This window comes from Macaca nemestrina (assembly GCF_043159975.1).
Source record: "Macaca nemestrina isolate mMacNem1 chromosome 4 unlocalized genomic scaffold, mMacNem.hap1 SUPER_4_unloc_1, whole genome shotgun sequence".
In the NCBI taxonomy this organism is placed as follows: Eukaryota; Metazoa; Chordata; class Mammalia; order Primates; family Cercopithecidae; genus Macaca; species Macaca nemestrina.
This window is the reverse complement of record NW_027257554.1, coordinates 27,937-50,203: the sequence shown is the minus strand read 5'-3', so window position 1 is coordinate 50,203 and position 22,267 is coordinate 27,937. Positions and strand designations below refer to the sequence as shown.

Genomic DNA, 22,267 nt, shown 5'->3' with positions numbered 1-22,267 from the left:
GATTTCCTCTGATCTTAAAAACAGAAGTATTTGATTCACAGCCTGGATAATTGAAGATCTGCATAGAAATCACCTAGGGCCTCGCCCTCCCTCACAACAGACTGGGATAGAGGGAAGGAGGGCAGGAGGTGGGCCCCTTGTCCACGAGAGGCTCCTCCCGCCCCATCCCCTTCCGCAGGAGGGCAGGCCCGTTCTCCCCAGGTAAGACCCCGGCATCTCTACAGGGACACCCACCTCCCTTCCCTGCAATCCACTCCAGCTGCTCACGGCCAGTCAAGGGGGGCGCTCTTCAGAGAGGAGCAAACGGTTTCGGGGAGAGCCTGAACTCCGACGTCCCAGGTGTGGCTTGCCAGGGAGCACAGAGGAAGGATGCAGGTTCTGAGAAGGAGGAGGCGCAGGAGAACGAGAGAGAAAAGAGAGACAAGAGAGGCAGACCGCCCAGCGGCGGGCTGAGCACAGGACCTGGCTGAGGCCTCCTGGGGAGGGGCAGAGGCAAACATGCTGCTGATTCTAGGCTACTCGGGAAGTTACAAGCTCCGAAGGGGCTGCAAGGCAGGACTCGCTGAGGAGCAGTCATGTGGATGCCCCGCCTCTCACACGGTACACACTGACAACATGCAACTCACAAACAACACAACACGCATGTACAATGCGCGTATATAACACTGACAACACACAATGCACACAAACACACACAACCTATACAACACATACCCAATACATGCAACTCACAACACAACATGTACGTACAACAGACTCTTACATACATACAGCACACGTAACTCACATACAACACAACACGCATGTACAATGCACTCATACAGGACACACAACACACAACTCACAAACAATATGCACATGCAACACACTCATACAACACACAACACTCATACAACACACAACACACACAACTCACAACACAACATGCACACACAACACTCACACAACATAGACACAATACATGCAACTCACCACATACACATACAATACACTCATACAGCTCACGTACAACACATGCAACTCACGTTCAACACAACATGCACCTACAACACACGCAACTCAATGCAACATTCACGTACTCACAACACAACATACACATACAATACACTCATACAACACATACAAGAAATGGAACTCACGCACAACACAACATGCACGTACAACACACTCACACAACATATAACACATACAACATACACAATACATATAACTCAACACAAATACATGTACAATGCACTCACAACACACAACACTTACACAACACACAACACATGCAACTCACAAACACACATACAACACACTCATACAACACACAACACTCACACAACATACACACAATACATGCAACTCATATACAGCATACGCATATGCACAACACACAACATTCATACAACACACAACATTCATACAACATACAAAAAATACAACTCACAAATACACGTACAACACACTCATACAACACACAACACTCAAATATACAATAAATGCAACTCAACACAATATGCACATACAACACACATACAACCCATGCAACTCACACACAACACAACACACTCATACAACGCATTCATACAACACACACTGTACACATTCTAAGTATGAAATAGAAAACAGCACACGCATGGTTTCTAAAGTATGATGAAAGTTTTCTCAAGAAGGTCATCCAACATCCAAACTGGCGCCATGTCCTCATTTTCAGCTGCTGTTCAGATTCAAGCATTTTTATCATCTGCTCTATGAATTATAATAATATAGCATAAACCCATTTTTCATTTTACACCCACTTTGGTGTGGGGTGCTCCAAAACAGGGGCCAGGAGCCTCAGAGTCGTCCCTCAGAACAAAACACAACCCACACTCAGAGGCCAGAAAGGGAACTCGGGGGGCGACACACACTCTCTCATCTGCAGAGCTCTGCTTCAATTACTTCACACGTAACCAGGGCTGGAACGGGGTTGCTGAGGGTACAGACACGGCAAACTGAGAAGAAACTGGCAGGTGGAGAAAGATCGGCCAAAAGCCAAGGAAAAATGCTGAACATTTTCCACAAATAGTTCACACGACAGATGATACTCGGGCTACTGAAAGTTTATTGAGAGGGGTCTTGCTCCAAAGAAAAAGTTCTCTCCCAAGGTTATCGAAGATTCACAGCAGACATCTGCCCCCAACACACCATCTGCCGAGGGCCTACGAGTCAAAAAGAAGGTAAGACAGAAGTAAGGGTGCAGGGGAAGGAGAGCCGGAGGGGACCGAGAACTCGGAACCAAGTGAAGTGATGGGCGGACACTGAATGCCTGACTCCAGGGTTATCACCTCGGAAAACAAGTCTGTTTAAGTCCGTAGTAACAGTGTTAGTGCTTTCACTGAACCTGCACTCAACACTGGAGAACCTCCCTGTGTTATGAAGACGATCTGAAAAATAACATTAATTCACAAGGTAGGGTGACGATTCAGCCACAGAAAATAAAACTGATATAATCCACTGCAAGTCACACTGTGTCTTTCTTTAAGACTGGTTTATGATGCAGAAAAGAGGCAGCTTGAGATCTAAAATACTGAAACTGGCAGACACCTTGTTTCCCTGAATTCTCACAACCGTGGCACCAGCTAGGGTAAGACAGAGTGGCTTTCAGAGCTTCCAGAACAGCAGAACAGATCAATCATAAATGTGCAAAGGTGATCTGAAGACAGAATTAATATTCCACGTTTTGGCTTAAACTAGTCATGTAATTTCCAATAAGTGGGAAACATCCACACCAATTTTTATAAGAAAGTTCAATGTGAACACATAGTACAGAACACTATCTTTGTTTTGGAATTTATTTACTTAATATGACAATTTCAATTGTCTTTAGGGATTCCTGATATTGAATGCTCATCTTTATTAATGATGAGCTACCCATTTTCTGACTGAGGAAATGGAAAGTTGTCACTGCCTAACAGCAATACTCAACACAGCCTGTATGAAAGGGAAAGCTATACCTGTGTGCACACACATGCATACACATGCATACACATACCTACACATGTACACGCACACACATACACGTGTATGCACTGCACGCACATGTACACGTGTGTGCATACATACATATACATGCGCACATATGCACATGCATGCATACACACGCATATACGCACACACATATACACGTGTACACATGTACACACATTGATGCATATACACGTGCACATGGACACGCATACACGCACATACACACGCATACACACGTGCACACACATGCATGTGTACATGCATACGTAAGTATCATCTCAGGTATGTGGATTCAAAATTCTGATGCAAACAAGAATAATCACAAAACAAGGTAGGGTGTCAACAAGTGAGAATTGAGATGGATGTCCTGGAATGTTCCAGAGAGGATATGAGGGAGGTCTGCACATCACATGAACATCTTACCCATTTTAAACGTGACCATTCCTGCCAACATCAGCCTCGATTAAGATGATTTCATTTACATAAGGAACAGAAAATATAATATTTGTTCTAATGAGGTTCTATAATCATTAGATTATTTTCATAATTATAAGTAATCACTAAATAACTTCCTTTCAAGGGTCTAAAAATAAAAATAAGATAACAAAGTCACAGTCCTGACAGTTTTATCATGCAAATCACAGCTGTGAAAATAAAGCATGGTTTTGAGACTATGCCCTCCTCAAATACCCTTCATGGAATTTTGTACCAGTAATGGCTGGTAATTAATTGTTATACCAGGTGGAAAAGTATATCATTTGGGGTATACGAAGTAACGATGTAAAGAGAAATGACCATACACACCTGAAACCAGGTCTCATTTCACAACTGTTTCCTACTTTAGATTTGCTTAATTTACTTCATGAGGTGCCTTGAGGAGAGAAAGCAGAGCTGGGATCCGCCCCGAGGCTGCTTCGGGAAGAGCTGGGTGGGCACCAAGACCCTCAGACCGAGGGCCGAGCTGCGTGGCTATGACCCCATCACTGTGGCTCCCCAAGTGTGTGTCCTTATGTGTCACGCAAACCTCTGCCACACAGGTGACACACGCCACACACCTGACATAGGCTCAGCACACAGGGAGCGATCAGTAAGTGGTGACTAGAGAGAAGCGACGGCCTTCAGCGTGGACGGAGAAAACAGGTCACAGACTCACAGAGGAAACGCCGCAGATCCACAGACGGAGAAAACACCACAGACTCATGGACGGAGGAAACAGACCACAGACCCACAGAGGGAAGAAAAGCGCCACAGACGCACGGAGGGGGGAAAAGCGCCACAGACGCACACATGGAGAAAATGCCACAGACGCACGGACGAAAGAAACGCCACTGACGCACGGACGGAAGAAATGTCACAGACGCATGGACGGAGGAAACGGCACTGACGCACGGACGGAAGAAACGCGCCACAGAGGCACGCATGGAGAAAACAGGCCAGAGACGCACGAAGGGAGGAAACACCACAGACGCACGAAGGGAGGAAACGCGCCACTGACGCACGCATGGAGAAAACAGGCCGCAGACACACGAATGGAGGAAATGTGCCACTGCGGCACGCACGGAGAAAACAGGACACAGACGCACGAAGGGAGGAAACGCCACAGACGCATGAAGGGAGGAAACAAGGCAGAGAGAGAGCACACACCAGTGTGGAACATGGGACAGGAATGTTCCGGCCATGCACCGTCCACTCCCACTAGGGACTTCCCACCCCAGAGTGCTCAGGATGGCTGCGGAGCTCCTGCCACCCACCCCAGAGGTGAAGCTGGGGAGCCAGAGATGAGTAGGTTCACGTCCATCAAATGCGGCTGCAATCCCTGTAGTAACTGGAGGTCATCATTAAACAGAACCGCACTTCACTTGGAATAAAAGCACTCTGCATAAAAGAACTAAAGATTGTCTGGAGACGGCTTAGAAACCATCACAATCATTCTTGCTAGTGACAGCGAAGCTTTAAGAGTGGTCACTTTTCCTGTAGAAACGTCACAGAGGTGATTCCTGGAACTCATTTAGAATATTTGTTTCCCAGAAACCACACAACTAAGAATTTAATAATGCCGTCTCTTGACCAGAAAGATTAAGATTTCTGATGAAACAAAACTCTGGCCAGCCTCCTGATTCTAGAAGATGCTATACAGAAAAGCTAACTCAAAGGGGTTGCATTTCTTTTGTCGTCCATGACACACATAAAAAAATTTTAAATATACAAAAAAGGTAGGAATTGTACAGTGAGTACCCATGTATCTACCCCCTGGATCACCGATTAGATTTTAAATGTAAAGTTCTAAATGTTCCCAGCTAAGGAAATGTGCAGTGTAAGCCTCTACCTGGTTAGAACCAAGGGGAATGGAATGAGCTTTCCCTGGCCTTGCTGCTCAGCTGGGAGGGGCTGCCACAGTTCAGCCACCCCACCCCAGAGCACCCAGGATGGCTGTGGAGTTCCTGCCACCCACCCCAGAGGTGAGGCTGGATCCCCAATCGTGGTGTTAAGAGTGAGCCAGCCAGGTGCGGTGGCTCAAGCCTATAATTCCAGCACTTTGGGAGGCCGAGACGGGCGGATCACGAGGTCAAGAGATCGAGATCATCCTGGCTAACACGGTGAAACTCCGTCTCTACTAAAAAAAAAATACAAAAAACTAGCCAGGTGAGGTGGCAGGTGCCTGTAGTCCCAGCTACTCAGGAGACTGAGGCAGGAGAATGTCGTAAACCCGGGAGGCAGAGCTTGCAGTGAGCTGAGATCTGTCCACCGCACTCCAGCCTGGGTGACACAGCGAGACTCCGTCTCAAAAAACAAACAAACTAAAAAAAAAAAAAAAAGAGTGAGCCAGCCTTTAGAGGTCATGTGGTCTGTACTTGAATAGAAAATGTTCCAGGAAACCAAAGATTCCAATGCCTGCGATGAATTCCTAATCATTTGAAACCCAGGCTCCTCGTCTATATAAAGAGAACAATGCTCTCTCCTGGGAAAGCAGTTCAGAAGGACGAAAAAGGATCCACATGAGAGCAGGTGAAAACTACAAGGCACCCTGCAATTATAAGATTTTTTCTATATTTTTGTTTCAAGGAATGTCAGCATTCTAAATATTTCACTTCATCCCACATCACCTTTCAGGAGCAAATCATAACGATTAAAACCACCAGCAGAATCTCTACCAGCTCAGTCGCCGCGTGCTTCTTCTCCCTGCATGAGAATTCTTGCATTGCAGAACGATGGGACCATCCAAGAATGGCTCCCTGCCATCATGTGCCCATACTCCTTCCCCAGGGAGCTATTCCTGTACTCATGGGGCATGGGAAACCTGTATAACGCCACCAGAAAGTCCTTGTTTGATTTACACACTTTCCAGAAGGGCTGATTTTATCCAGAATCCGAACTGTGTCAAACACTAAACCTAAGAAATCATCAAGAAACCAAGGAAATGGAAAGCCATATCCTGCCCTGGGTGCATGACTACTAGGGGAGAAATAGAAAGTGAGACATGAAAGGAAACTTTTAAGATATTCAGAACATCACTGGGTGATTCCAGGAATCCATTACAGATCATTGCTGTTCCTAAAAACAGGAAAGAAATTCTAAAATTCCAACAGGCATGGTGAGTCCCTTACTTGCATGAAATCAAAATAATAATCCGTCGCCATCTTTAAAAGACAAAAGAAAAACTCTATTTCCTCTTCATATCAATTTGTGTACAAATAACTTAAGTGAGAAAATCTTAATGTCTGGACTGTGATATCAATAGCAAAATAACCCCAAGCTTCCCAATGAAAAGATATAGATGGGCTGAGTGGATTTAAAAGAAGAAAAACCAACTACATGCTGCCTACAAAAAACTCACTTCAGCCGTAAAGACACACATAGACTAAATGTGAAGGGATGGAAAAACATGTTCCACATTAATGGAACTCAAAAGTGAACAAGAGTAGCTATATTTATTTCAGACCAATCACAATTTAAGTCAAAAACTGTAAAAAGGAGACAAAAAGGTAATTATGTAATAAAGAGATCAATATAGCAAGAGGATATAAAAATTACGAGTATATGTGCACCCAACAACAAAGCATCCAGATATATAAAGCAAATATTAGTAGATCTAAATAGAGAGAGAGGTCGGGCAAGGTGCCTCACACCTGTAATTCCAGCACTTTGCGGGGTGGAGGCAGGTGGATCACCTGAGGTCAGGAGTTCGAGACCAGCCTGGCCAACATGGTGAAACCCTGTCTCTACTAATACAAAAAATTAGCCCAGCATGGTGGCACATGCCTGTAATCCCAGCTACTCGGGAGGCTGAGGCAGGAGAATCACTTGAACTCAGGAGGTGGAGGTTGCAATGAGTTGAGATTTCACCCCTGCACTCCAGCCTAGGCAACAAGAGCAAAACTCCGTCTCAAATATATATATACGTACATATATATATATATATACACACACACACACATACATATATATACACACACACGTACATATATATATATGTATATATGTGTGTGTATATATATATATATATATATATATATATAGAGAGAGAGAGAGAGAGAGAGAGAGAGAGAGAGAGACCAACACAACAATAGTAGGGGCTTCAGAACCCCACTGTCAGCACTGGAGATCATCTAGACCAAAAATAACAACAAATTATCAAGTTGAAAGTACAGTGTAGACCAAATGGACCTAACAGACATTTACAGAACATTTCATCCAACAGATACAGAATGCACATTCTTCTCATCGGCACATGGAACATTTTCTAGAATCAACCACACGCTAGGCTACAAAAGAAGTCTCAATACATTTTTTAAAAATTGAAATAACGTCTAGGATATTCTCAGACTGTAACAGAATAAAGCTATAAATCAACAACAAGGAACAGATACTTCTCAAAAGAAGACATTTATGCAGCCAATAGACACATGAAAAAATGCTCATAATCACTCGCCATCAGAGAAATGCAAATCAAAACCACAATGAGATACCACCTCAAACCAATTAGAATGGCGATCATTAAAAAGTCAGGAAACAACAGGTGCTCGAGAGGATGTGGAGAAATAGGAACACTTTTACACTGTTGGTGGGACTGTAAACTAGTTCAACCATTGTGGAAAACAGTGTGGCCATTCCTCAAGGATCTAGAACTAGAAATACAATTTGACCCAGCAATCCCATTACTGGGTATATACCCAAAGGATTATAAATCATGCTGCTATAAAGACACATGCACACATATGTTTATTGCGGCACTATTCACAATAGCAAAGACTTGGAACCAACCCAAATGTCCATCAATGACAGACTGGATTAAGAAAATGTGGCACATATACACCATGGCATACTATGCAGCCATAAAAAAGGATGAGTTCATGTCCTTTGTAGGGACATGGATGCAGCTGGAAACCATCATTCTTAGCAAACTATCGCAAGGACAGAAAACCAAACACCACATGTTCTCACTCATAGGTGGGAAATGAACAGTGAGATCACTTGGACACAGGAAGGGGAACATCACACACCGGGGCCTGTTGTGGGGTGAGGGGAGGGGGGAAGGATAGCACTATGAGATACACCTAATGTAAACGACAAGTTAATGGGTGCAGCACACCAACTTGGCACATGCATACATATGTAACAAACCTGCACATTGTGGACATGTACCCTAGAACATAAAGTTTAATAAACAAACAAACAAAAAACAAATCAACAAGCAGAACTTTCAAAACTGTATAAATACATAGAAATTAAACAATATGCCCTTGACTAGCCAATGGGTCAATGAAGAAATTAAGAAGGAAATTTAAAAATTTCTTGAAATAATTGAAAACAGAAACACGGCCGGGCGCGGTGGCTCAAGCCTGTAATCCCAGCACTTTGGGAGGCCGAGACGGGCGGATCACGAGGTCAGGAGATCGAGACCATCCTGGAGAACATGGTGAAACCCCGTCTCTACTAAAAAAAAAAAAAATACAAAAAACTAGCTGGGCGAGGTGGCGGGTGCCTGTAGTCCCAGCTACTCGGGAGGGTGAGGCAGGAGAATGGCATGAACCCGGGAGGCAGAGCTTGCAGTGAGCTGAGATCTGGCCACTGCACTCCAGCTCGGGAGAGAGAGCGAGACTCCGTCTCAAAAAAAAAAAAAAAAAAAGAAAACAGAAACACAACATATCGAAGCCTATGGTATACAGCAAAAGCAGTATTAAGAGGAAAGGTTATAACAATAAACTCCTACATTTAAAAAACAGATTTAAAATAAACAACCTAACAATGAACTGCAATGAGCTAGAAAAGCAACAACAAATCAAATCCAGTAGTGGTAGAAGAAAAGAAATAACAAAGATCGAAGAGGAAGTAAATAATATGGAAACTAACAAATATAAAAGATGAAGAAAAAAGTGTTGGTTTTTTGAAAAGATAAATACAATAGACAAACCATTAGCTACACTAAGGAAAAAAAAAGAAATCCCAAATAAATAAAATTAGAAACAGAAAAGGAGAATTACATTTGATACCACAGAAATACAAGGGATCATTAGAGACTATTTTTAACAACTGTATGTCAACGGATTGGAAAACCTAGAGGAAATGGATAAATTCCTGGACATGTACAACCTACCAAGATGGAACCAAGAAGAAACGGAAATCTAAACAGACCAATAATGAGTAACATGTATGACTATGTTATAATAAAATGTCTCCCAACAAAGAAAACCCCAGAACTAGGTGGCTTCACAGCTGAATTCTACAAATTTTTATTTCAATTCTTCTCATGCTATTCCAAAAATATTGAAGAGGAGGAAATTCTGCCAAGTTCATTCTTCATGGCTAGCATTACCCTGATACCAAAATAAGACAAGGACACAATAAAAAGAGAAAACCATAGGTCAATACCCCTGATGAACACAGATGCAAAAATCCTCAACAAAATACTAACAAACTGAATCCAACAGTAAATCGAAAAGATTATACACCATGATCAAGTGGGATTTATCCCAGGATGCAAGGATTGCTCAACAAACACAAATCAATAAACACGCTACATCACATCAAGAGAATTAAGGACAAAAACCATATCATTTCGACAGATACAGAAAAAGCATTTGATAAAATTGAACGCTGCTTCTTGATAAAAAGTCTCAACAAACTAGGCACTGAAGGAAACACACCTCAACACAATAAAGGCCATATGTGACAAACCCACGGCTAACATAATGGTGAATGGGGAAATACTAAGAGTTTTTCTCTGACACCTGTAACAAGACAAGGACGCCCACTTGTGCCACTCCTATCCAACACAGCACTGAACGTCCTAGTCAAGAGCAGTTAGGCAAGAGAAAGAAATCAAGGGCACCCAGAGTGGAAAGGAGGAACTCTAATTGTCTGTTTTCAGACAATATGCTCTTATATATTAAAAAAAAAAAAAAGACTCCAGCAAAAATCTCTTTGAACCGATAAACAAATTCAGTAAAGTTACAGAATACAAAATAAACATATAAAAATCAGTAGCATTTCTGTAGACTAACAATGATCCAGTGGAAAAAGAAATCAAGAAAGCAATCCCATTTAGCTACAAAAATATAAAATAAAAATAAAAATACCTCGGAAGAAGTCTAACCAAGAGGGTTAAAGGTCTCTATGAGGAAAATGATATTCTACCTTCTGAAGGGAGAACAGTGGAATCTAGAGACAGGAAAGGGCGGCGGGAAGGCAGAAAGGGAGAGGTTGGTTAATGGATACAAAATTACATCTAGATAGTAAAAATGAGGTTTAGTATGCTATAGCCTTGTAGGGTGACTGTAGTTTATAATTTATTGTATATTTTCAAGCAGCTAGAAGAGAGGATTTTAAATATTCCCAGTATTAAGAAATGATAAATGTTTGAGAAGGCGGATATGCTAATTACCCTGATTTGCTAATTACACATGATAAACGTGTATTGAAATATCACACTGTATCCCATGGATATGTACCATAATGTGTCCATTAAAAATAATAATTGTTAAAAACCCAAGGGCCATTTCTCATTTGTCCTATGTCAATGTTGTGGTCCACTGGTGGAGACCTAGCCATTTGCAAGTAAGACTATAGTCACTTGAGCTGAAAGCAAATGAATCGTCACAAAAACTACCACTGGCACCAAGTCTTCTTTCCAGAATTTCCTGGCCACAGCACTGCCACAGTCACTGTGGGCAGGAAAGACACACTAGCAACCAAGTTTCAACCCCAGCACAGTTGATGCTTTTATTTCTCTGGTTTGGAATAAGTGTGTGTTCATAACTTACATTTACTCCAACTGTCCCCTTGCTTAAATAGCTCCTAAGGATGACTTCCTGTTACTAAATTCCAACAGCTTCTGAGCACCCATTATATTCTCCAAAGTAAATAAAAAGAGAAAATGTGTTGAAAGCATGATAATATTCACTGAAGAATCCATCATGATGTACCGCTTGAAATGGCCACTCCACCTTGTTCCTTTACATGACTTTTAAAGTAGCCCCAGTTATTACACATAATTGAAGCCATAATTTCTGCAATACCATTAGGTCCACAAAGGGTGGGGCCAGGAGACTTCAAAGTCTGTCTCTGAATTTTTTTTTATAAAAAGGAAAGCTTATGAGAGTAGGTAACGAAAATAAATATTCACGCAACTCGGAACAGGTGATGGTGACACATAAAGCTCCAGCCTGGCACAGGTGTCCAGCCAGTGAGGGTGGGGACACAGACTCATATGGTTCCCACAATCCCCCAGAAGTGCCACAGACAGGTGGGTGGCCTGAGGCAGAACTAGGCTCCGAATTCCAGGAGCTGTCTGGCTCATGTGCACCCCATGTGGTCCACAGTGCACGAGGATGCCCAACGTCAGCTGTCCCGGTGCAGAGCACAAGAATGCCCCATGGCATGAGCCCCCGCTGCACAGCATAGCCCGAAGGTGCCAGCCCAGCCTTCTACACACACTGGCCACCAAGGCACTGCCCTCCAGGAAGGAGGACCCCAGAGGTCGTGGCAGGGTGAGGTTCTGCTCTTCATCATCCCCGAGCAGAGGGGAAAGTCCCAGCAGACATTTGGGGAGCCTCTACAGGTGGCTCTGGGACTCTGAGTGGAGGCTCAAAGATGTCCCCAGATACACCAGACTCAAACCTAAAACAGGCCATTCTTCCAGATATGCCCAGACTGGAACCTATATAGGCCATCCTTCCTAGCTTTCCTCTGGAAAAGCAGGCTTAAAAGAGTATGAACTAAAAGGGGCCACCAGGAAGAGGGAAGTCCTATCTTTAAAAAAAAAGATTTTTTTAAAAAAAGAGGCATTGAGGCTCTGACCCATCTGATCACAGAGTACGTGCTCGGCAGCATCTGTCAGAGCAGAGCAAGTACACACATGCTCTCCATACCCTGTGCTACCGGTCCCCGTGCTCCCCGCACCCATGTCCCCTGCACCCGTGCTCCCCACACCTGTGCTCCGGGCACCCGTGCTCCCTGCACCCCTCCTCCCCACGCCCATGCTCCCCACACCTATCTGTGCTCCCCATGCCTATGTTCCCTGCACCCGTGCTCCCCGCACAGTGTTCCCTGCACCCATGTCTGCTCCTCGAGATCTCTTCCACTGATTTCCTCTGTACGTCCCTCTTGAGAGTCACTATCACCTCGAATCACCTGGTAAATGCAGGTAAAGAAAAAGTCTAGAGCAGCACATTGGAGGACAGAGTGGAAGTGGCTGTTTACCAAGCAGGGCTATGAGATGAGCGCATCTGATCCCCATTAATCCTGACGGTCAGTTGATTGGCCCTGTTCAACAGCTGGGGACACTGAGGTGTGGAGGGACGGGCTTGCTTACCCCGGACGATGCTGACAGTGTGGGCCCAGCCCGGTCCCACAGCCACCAGGAGGAGCTCCTGAGTGGGCATGCGCGGAGGTGCAGCCCAGAGAACGCCTGGGACCCTGGCACAGACTCCTCAGGAAGGAAACAGAGAAAGGTCCACAGAGACTCAAGCAGCACAGAAGAAGGTCACCCACAAGTTAAAAATAGATGTTTGTGCTTTCTCGTCCCAGCGTGCTAAAAATCCAGCTCGCTCACACGCACAGCCTGAAGTGAGCCCGGCCTGCTTCAGCACTGGGCTAAGGGAGAGCCGCACCTGCCCCTCTCCTGACAATAGCAGGCTCGGCAGCTATTCTTCAATGAACTTGACACCCTTCCACGAGGATTAAGCTTCACTCTGTCGACACTGGGTAAGTTTAATCCCGACACAGCTAACCGTGTCGATCTGCAGTGAACAAACAACTTACTTTGGATGATTCTGTCACTGACAAAGACCCCGAATCTCCCAGCAAAGCTTAGTGATACGACTTACCTTTCTGTTTTCATTTCAGGTACACTGGTCCATTAGGTCTAGTTTACCTGCTGATAATGTCTTGGAAAGACCACCAGGGGGCCCCACACCATTTTCAGCTTTATAGGGATGTGAATTTCCCTTTGATGACAAAGGTGATGAGGAAATAAAACAAGGATCCAAAACAGATGCCTGTGTGTTTCCTGGGAGTGATAAGGTCAGGGACTGCCGCTCTGTGTCAGGTGAGGGAGTAACAGAGAGAATGGCACCAACTCCTGAGACAGGACCTGATGCATGATGCAGCCACCGCCTGTGGCCATGGAAATTCCAGGGAATGCAGGCCCCAGTTGCATGATACAGCCGCTATCTGTGACCACAGAAATTCCAGGGAACGCAGACCCTCAGTCACATGGTACACCATCTGCGGCCACGGAAATTCCAGGGAACGCAGACCCTCAGACACATGGTACGGCCACCATCTATGGCCAATTCTAGGGAATTCAGACCCTCAGTCACATGGTACAGCCACCATCTATGGCCATGGAAATTCCAGGGAACGCAGACCCTCAGTCATATGGTACGGCCACCATCTATGGCCACGGAAATTCCAGGGAACGCAGACCCTCAATCATGTGGTACAGCCACCATATATGGCCATGGAAATTCCAAGGAATGCAGACCCCAGTCCCATGGTGCAGCCACAGCCTGCAGTCACAGAAATTCTGGGGAACGCAGACCCCAGTCGCATGGTACAGCCACCACCTATGGCCATGAAAATTCCAGGGGACACAGACCCTCATTCACATGATACAGCCACCACCTATGGCCACGGAAATTCCAGGGAACATAGACACCAGTTGCATGGTGCAGCCACCACCTGTGGCCATGGAAATTCTGGGGAATGCAGGTCCCAGTCTCTAAAGTGTTATTTGTTTTATGACCTTCACTGCAGTGAATGTGGAAGAGTTTCTCCAGGTGCAGAGCTCAGTATCCAGAAGGGAAGTCGGCCCTAGGAATGCCTTCCTCCTCTTCAGAGCTCAGGGCCCAGGGCTGACGCCCTTGGGAGGGGTCCTTGTTTGGCAACTGTGCCTGTGGAGGGTTCCCCAACACTCACCATGCACCTCCTAGGAGCGGAGGCTACAACAGGGAGCCAGAGACCAAGCTCTGCTCAGACAACAGTGAGCTGTTGGCCTTCCACTCTAAGTTCAACAGGGAGCCAGAGACCAAGCTCTGCTCAGACAACAGTGAGCTGATGGCCTTCCACTCTAAGTTCCAACTGCACGGAGTGTGTATTCCATGAATGCTTGTTAAATGAATGATTCATATAAGGTCGTCTGTGCTGACCTTTGCTGGTCTGCTGACTGTGGGCTTCAGAGCATTGACCTCATTCCTGGAGCAGCCAGTTCTTCCCAGAGCGATGGCTGCTGGAGGACAAAGCCCAGGACTTCTGTCCTGCAGCAACGTGCTCAGGACCCTGCGCTGGGCAAGCTGGGAGCCTCTCCAGCAGTAGATCCCCAGTCCTGACCTTGCAATACCAGTGAACCCCACGGGAGTCCCAAGTGCTCAAAATCAAGTAAATGTCCATTGTGATTTAACATATCAATTTTAGAAGAAAGGGCAGATTGCCGCCTCCCTCTTCAAGCTAGGGACCATAAATCGATCCACGGCCCTAACTGAGGCTCTGCCTTAAATCCTGCTAAAACTACCAGCCAAACATTCAAATTTACATTAGAGTTAAAGGAAAAAAAAAAAACTAAACCAAACACCTGTAAGAAATGGTCAAGTAACCTGTGATACATCAACCCAAAGATTAAACATTAAAACAATGAAGTAGCAAGATATTAAAAGAATATAAACTCTATGTACATCGTGGTTCAAGTTGCTAAAATTACACAGAGAGAAAGACTAGAATGGAAGGGGGATAGGTTTACAGATACATTTTTTAAAATTTTAAATATTACTTCTCTAACATATGATTTGACTAACCAGATAATTCAGCAAAAAAAAAAAAAAAAATCAATTATGCCTATAGATAAATATGTAAAGAATCCTTCTCTCTGATGCCAATGGAATTAGTTTGGGTCCGGCCTACAGTCTTCAATCTTTTAATTAAGACACAAAAACCATCTGTCAAGCTATTAGGAAAAAAAAAAAAAAAAGATTTCTAACCAGGAGCCCAGAAGAAAAGGACCCGCTATGTATCACAGCGTCTCTCCACGCCTCTCCACCCCAGACAGTGCTCCTTCTTTCCCCATTTTCATACCTACTGCACAAAACACTTAGTAAAGAACTATCTCAATTCATGAGTCGCACAGCACAAAGGTCCGATGTCGCTGCCAAACATACCCTGCAGCCCCAAAACGAAGCGGCAACCCCCAGTGAAGGAAGAATGAGAGGCTGCTGGTTGTCATTTTAAATCTCGCAACTCAATGTCTTTGCACTTTCCTGCTTTGTTGGTTTCAAGGGCTCATTAAAATTAACCCCCCTACTGGATATTGAAGAAAGAAAGCAGGATGGTTGTGCAGGCTCTGAAGAGGCAGAGCCCTCGTTCCGCGGCCACCGCTGTCTTTCTACCCACAGCAGACCGGTTGACCAATTAGTCTCCCTCAGAGGGCGCTGTTTATGATCATTGCGAACAAATGGGTGCAATTGCTTCTTTTGAGATGTAGCAAGTTCTGGGCCCTCAGCAGAAAAAAAAAAAAAAAAAAAAAAAAAAAAGGCCACTGGCACAATAGTCATAACCTCTGCGTGACACACACACAGAAGGAAAATTAAAGCCCTGGAGGCGGAGGCGTTTGGAAAGGGAAGGTGGAAGCAGGAAGGACGCCCACATAATAGAGTGGTCAGAAACCGACCACGTCACTAAAGGGCGCCTTAGATGGTCCAGAGGACAAAATGCCCCTCTTTCCAGGGTAAACACCCATTTGCCAAACAGCCAGTGACCGCAAGCAGGAGTTTGCTTTTTTTTTTTTTTAAGGCGTCGAGTAACAATGAGAAGGGCAAGAAATGAGCTTAATAATGGGACTAACAGGGCCCTGGGCTGGTGACTCAGCTGATGTGCACAGCATCAAAACCCAGGTCCCTCAATGCGCTCCCTCTGCAGTTCAGGCCAGCACTACAACTCACCCCAATCACTGCTTTAAAAAGCAGTTCTAAAAAAAGACATGGCCCATTTGAAAGCAGCTGGAGGAGGAAGACAGAGAGTGACTCGCAGAATCCAACCGCTTGTAGCTTCGGAACCATAACAAGAATATGAAACTAACCGGTCCAGTGTGAGGCAGAACAGAGACGCTGTCACCGCTCTCAGGAGGCTGAGCGGGAAGCCCATGGCTCAGGTCCAGAAACGCCCTAATGGTGCCTGGAGCAGCCCACAGGTCTGTGTCCTTCGTGTGGGTTCACCTTCCTAGTTTCCTGGGTAAATTCAATGTACAACATTTATTCGCCAAGAAAAGAACATTCAAAGCAAACTACTGTCATAACTCTGAAGGACTCTTAACACTCCAGTCCACACGTTCAAAAGCCCACAAATATCAGTGCTGCCACTGTGCAGGCAACAATGTTTTTGATGCATCATGCACGTAACCAGTAACGATGTTTTCATGTTTTCCGTAGCCATCCATTCAGGATACTTAAATATCTGTGACGACTTGACACTTAGTTACCTGTGACTTTCAGATAGATTTAACAAGGCTACCTGACGGAGAAGGTCTCACCCTCCTGATCCCGGGCACAGGCGCCCCTACGTGCACCCGGGGCCTCTGGAGCGCACTCTCCATCACCTCCCGCTCTTCAATGTTAAATGTCCTCCCGGGACGCCCGCGTCCTGGGCCCAGGCTCGGGCCCTTCCTGGAGAGCCGCTTCCACATTGCAGGGCAGGGGAAGCCCAGAGCCCGCGCCGCGGCGCCGATGACGTCCCGGAGTCCCAGCTTTCTGGTCCTTCCGGTCCGCGGAGGCTGGCGGGGAGGTCCTGGGACCCATTTTACTTTTCAGTTTTGTCACGAGCCAGAAGGCGACAGCACATCCGAGCACAAGAAACCCTTTTTGTAAATCTTCCAGCGGAAACGCGAGGGGCTGCCGGACCGCCTCGGAGACGCCAGGCGGGAACCCAGAGCACCCCCGCCGCGTCCTGCATTGCAGCAGCCGGGACCCCGCCCACACCGCGCCGGGCAAGAGGCGACAGGAGGCGTGCGGGGACACGGCCGTTTCTTTCTCGACATGCTGGGTGGTGGTGTGGAGCGGAGTTGGGGGGCGGGGGGCCACTTAGGAAGTGATCGCTCTGTACCCTCGCTTCGGAGGGGAAGCCCGGCCCCGTCCTACAGCTCAGAGGCAGAACGACCCCCGAGGGCGCTCCAGGCGACTCCCTCTGCCAGGCTCAATTTAAAATATAAACCGGAGGGGATGGAAAGCTCACTATCTTTCGGATGGAGGTTCCTACCGCCATGTCCCTTCCCCTCCTCCGCCCCACCCGGCAAGGACCCCGGGGCTGCCTTGACGGCTCACGCTGCCCCGCAGGTACCCCTGCCCTGCCGCTCCCGGGCACCGGCTTCGACCCAGTTCTCCCGATCGCTTCCCCGCTCTTCTCCCCGGTTCTTCTCATCGCTTCCCCCATCTTTCCCCGGGTCCTCCCATCGCTCCCCCCCTCTTCTGCCCTGTCCCCCCATCCCCTTCGCCCTGTTCTCCCTCTCTCCGTCCGTCCCGACCTCGCCACCTGGAGGGGGGCGCGCACCTTGAGCATCCCCGCCGCCGGTCAACACGCCGATGGCCTTGCTGGCCCCGGAGAGGTGCTCCGGGAACTTCCGCAAGGAGCCCTTGGGGTCCCGGGAGTCGTCCGCCTCCATGGCGAGGAGGCCGAGGGGAATCGCTAGTCCGGGTGCGCGGCAGGCAATGGGGACCCTGCCCGAGCGCGCCGGACTCGGAACTGCTGCCGCGCCCGCGCCCCCGCCCGGCGCCAGCGCCAATGGGCGGTGACGGGCGGGGCCCAAGCGCACAGGAGGGCCTGCCGGGGCGGGGGCGCGGCTAGGGGCAGGAGCAGGGAAAGGGGCAGGGAAACGGGCAGGGAAAGGGCAGGGGCTGGCGGGGAGGGGGCGGGTGTGGGCAGGAGCACCTACGCGGGGGTCGTGGTAGGTAGGGGCCGCGCTAGCGGTGGGGGATGTCGCAGATGCGGGGGTACCTCCACAGGTGGGCGGGGTCCCTGCGGGTGGGGCCGCGTTGCTGGTGCGCGAGCCTCGCGGGTGGGTTGGAGGACTCTGGTTGGGGGCTTTAGAGATGCCCGGAGCGCCACAGGTTGGGGCAGGGGCAGCGTCCGGGGGAGGGGAAAACGCATGGGGGCGGTGTCACTACGTTTGCTGGGCTCGCCATGGCGGGACGGAATAGAACGCGGGGAGCATCTCCCGGGGGGGGGCAAGGGAGACCGTGAATGGGCGCGAACGGCGGGGCGGGTGGAAACCCCGCACCTGCTGGGAGCGCCGATGGCGGGGCGGGATGGAATTGGGGCGCGGAGACCCTACCTGGACGCGGAGGCTCGCGGCGGGCCCGGTCGCTCCGGCTGTTGTCAGCGCCGAGCCCGGCCGCTCGCACAGCTTGTAGTTGCCCGCAGGATTCCTCTGGGGGCTGCGCTGGGAGCCCCGGCGCCTGGCTTCCTCGACCCCCGCCCCCAAGTTTTCTCTGCAGCCTGAGGTCGGGAAGGACGCACGGAGAGTGGATCATTCAGGTGGCGAGAAAAGCTGAGCGCGGCAGGCTTAGCTATGACGAAACTGCGATTTCCCGGGCCCACGGGGGCTGTGGCGCTCCTGAGCCACCAGCCTGGCCCTTTGGGAAAAGAAGCCTTGGGGTGGAGGAGGGTATCGGGGCGCGACCCTCAGAGATGCCTGGGCACACGAAAGTCAGAGTGGGGCTGGAGGAGGCGCAACAGGACTGGCCTGGCAGGGAGGCGGGACGACCCTTCCTCCCCACGGACACGCGCCCTGCTGTACACTGTGCCGACCTCGGCTGACTTCACTGGCCAACGCCAAGTGCTGAAATACGCACACGCAATGCGCTGTGCGGTTGTCCATCCACAGCTTAACAGCCTGGTGCCAGTTACCTACAATGGGAGAGGGGGCAGCCCCCACAACAGCACGGGCTTATGGGATCCCGGTTCCTTCAGTGCTCACCTCGCGAAGTAGGACTGCCAAACGGCCCCACTCGAGGGCTTACCGGAGGATGGTCCTGCGCAGTGGGTGTTTGTTGAACAGATAAGAGACAACAAAAGAGACTAAGAAGAGGCTTGTTCTATGAACCGGGGAAAGTGAAGCAATCGTAAAGGAGCGTCTCGCCAAAGGGCAATCCTGGGGAAAAGATGGAGAGGCATGGATTTTTCTTGGCTATGTGCCTCATCCTGGGGCTCATCCCGCTGAGCATCAAATATTCATTGCAAAAGAGGAAAAAGAAATATGCTGCGGACAATGCTGGATGGTCTGATCTCTCCCTTGGCCAGAATTCACGGGGAAATTCCTAACCCCTCGTGGTCCTCAGAATCACCTGTCCTATGCACACCCCCACTAAACCACTGAAGTCCAGTTTCTGGGAGCGCAGCTAGGGAATGTATATTTTTAAACAAACCACCTAGGTTACTCTGATGAATGCAAAGTCGGAGAGCGCTGCTCTCATGCACTGAGCCTGAGCATTATTCTATTAATAAAAAAGGAGAGGAGAATCCTGGGTGTCTTAAGGTGGCAGTTGAGTGGCCTTTGCCTTCTGGCGGGCAGAAGAGCAGACCGAGGCTCTGAGCACCTGCACCCACCGCTGGGCTCAGGATCTGTGCTGGAGAATAGAAGGGCTAATGTAATCATTCATGCCTTTTTAGAGCATATTACATGTGGAGAAGTTGGGGCACACTGAATTTTATTTTAGCCAAATACCCTTATCTCCTTATACAATTGATATTTTTATATTGAACGTTAGGGGATTGGTCATTTGTCATCAAATTGTCTATAACACAGAAAACGATAGACACAACCTAACAGTTCAAACATGATGAGTTAAATAAATGATGGTAAAAATAGACGCTGCAATAATATTTAATTGCTGTTACCGCTACGAAGATAAGTGTCTACTGACATGGAAATATGTTCAGGACATACAAATAAGTGAAAAGGCAGGCCTAGACATAGTGCGAGCCTGTGCGTGCGTGTGTGCGAGTGTGTGTGTGTGTCTGCATATATATGTATATGTTTCTGAACATTTTATTTCCTTTCTTTTGCTTAGTATAGGTAATGCCATTTTTTCTCTCCGATGAACAGGTATTGCTTAGGGAATAGAAATAGTTAATTAAAAACAATAAAATTTAGAGTGTCAAGACCCCCAAGGCTACAGATTATGTTCAAAAATTTGTCTGTATATAAGGGCTGAGGTCAGGGTGGTCACTGACGGTCCTCACACATCTGTTCTTATAAGTTTGGCCCATTGCTCAGTCAGTCAGGGAATTAACATATATTAATATATACCTGTAACTAAGATGGAAAAGAATGGCTATGGCTCTTTTTTTTTTTTTTTTCTTTCTTTGCAAGTCATGTATTTTAATGGTGCTACAATTAAAGGTATGGTTTTTTTTTTTTTTTTTTTAATCTTTGGCCTTAGCAATGAATCTTCTAATTGAACTGGAAGATGTTGCCATGCTCGTTCCTGCGAAGAGACCACCAAAGAGGTTTTGTGTGAGCAACATGGCTGTTTATTTCACCTGGGCGCAGGTGGGCTGAGTCCAAAAAGAGAGTCAGCAAAGGGAGATAAGGGTGGGACCGTTTTATAGGATTTGGGAAAGTAAAGGAAAATTACAGTCAAAGGAGGGTTGTTCTCTGGCGGGCAAGAGTAGGGGTCACAAGGTGCTCAGTGGGGGAGCTTTTTGAGCCAGGATGAGCCAGGGAAAGGAATTTCACAAGATAATATCATCGCTTAAGGCAAGGACCGGCCATTTTCACTTCTTTTGTGGTGGAATGTCATCGGTTAAGGCGAGGCAGGCCATTTGCACTTCTTTTGTGATTCTTCAGTTACTTCAGGCCATCTGGGCATATACATGCAAGTCACAGGGGATGCAATGGCTTGGCTTGGGCTCAGGCCTGACAGATATTACATGCCGTGCTGACCCTACAGCTTCCACCCAGTAGGACCTGAGGTGTGTGTTTGTTCTTTATTGTCCCTTGACAGGTTACTCCAAACTGTGGCCCACACCAGCACACAGTTATACCACAGGAATGATTACTCCTTGGGCCAGGAGTTCAGGCTTCCCTGGGCCCTCTGCCCCAGGGGCTCTCCGCAGCTGCAGCAGGTGTCTGCCCAGGGCTGCCTTGTCCTCTGAAGGCTCAGGCTCATCAGGGGAGGAGCCGATTTCACGCTCGCTTCTGTGTTGCTGGCAGGGTTCTGTTGCTTGTAGGCTGTTGGACTGAAGGCCCCAGTCTCTCCGTGGCATCAGCTTCAGGCCACCCTCTGCCCTGGGCCAGTGACTGGCTTTGCCAGAACTAGCACCTATCAAGAGCCAGGGGGAGAATTCCAATGGACGGAACCTGCAGCCCCTCCCAATCCAATCTCAGGAGAGACCGCCATCTCTTTTGCCTGCTTCTATTCATTAGAAGTGAGCCGCTGAGTCCAGCCCTCTTCGAGGGTCTGGCTGTGAACACTAGGGGCAGGGGCCAAGGGGAGCCACTTGGGAGGGGAGGTGCTGCCTGGGACCTGCCTAGGACCAAGTGAAGGAGAACATGCATAGGGACAGATGCCCTTCCCGCTTCCCCTCTGTGGTGAGCGCAGGAGTTGCCCATATGCCCTAAAGGAGTTGTAGCATCCCAGGAGGGAAGCAGCTCCCAGCCATGAGGGCACCATGACCCATTGCCCCAGCATGTCGGGCTACACGTTCCAGGGCTACCTGAGCTGCAGCCTCTTCCCCTCCCCTGCTGTGTCTGCCTGTGCATGGAGTGGGCATCTCAAATCTGCAGGGGCCA

At 47.8% G+C, this 22,267-nt stretch overlaps 1 long non-coding RNA gene across 1 annotated transcript in view; it reads right to left on the bottom strand.

The window, feature by feature from the left end:
• LOC139361026 (uncharacterized) overlaps positions 1-18,059 on the bottom strand; it is a 570,651-nt gene extending 552,592 nt beyond the window's left edge. The window contains exon 1 of the long non-coding RNA XR_011618603.1: positions 18,025-18,059. This is a non-coding gene — a long non-coding RNA (uncharacterized lncRNA). The remainder of the gene's footprint in view (positions 1-18,024) is intronic.
• Positions 18,060-22,267: the final 4,208 nt, after the last annotated feature.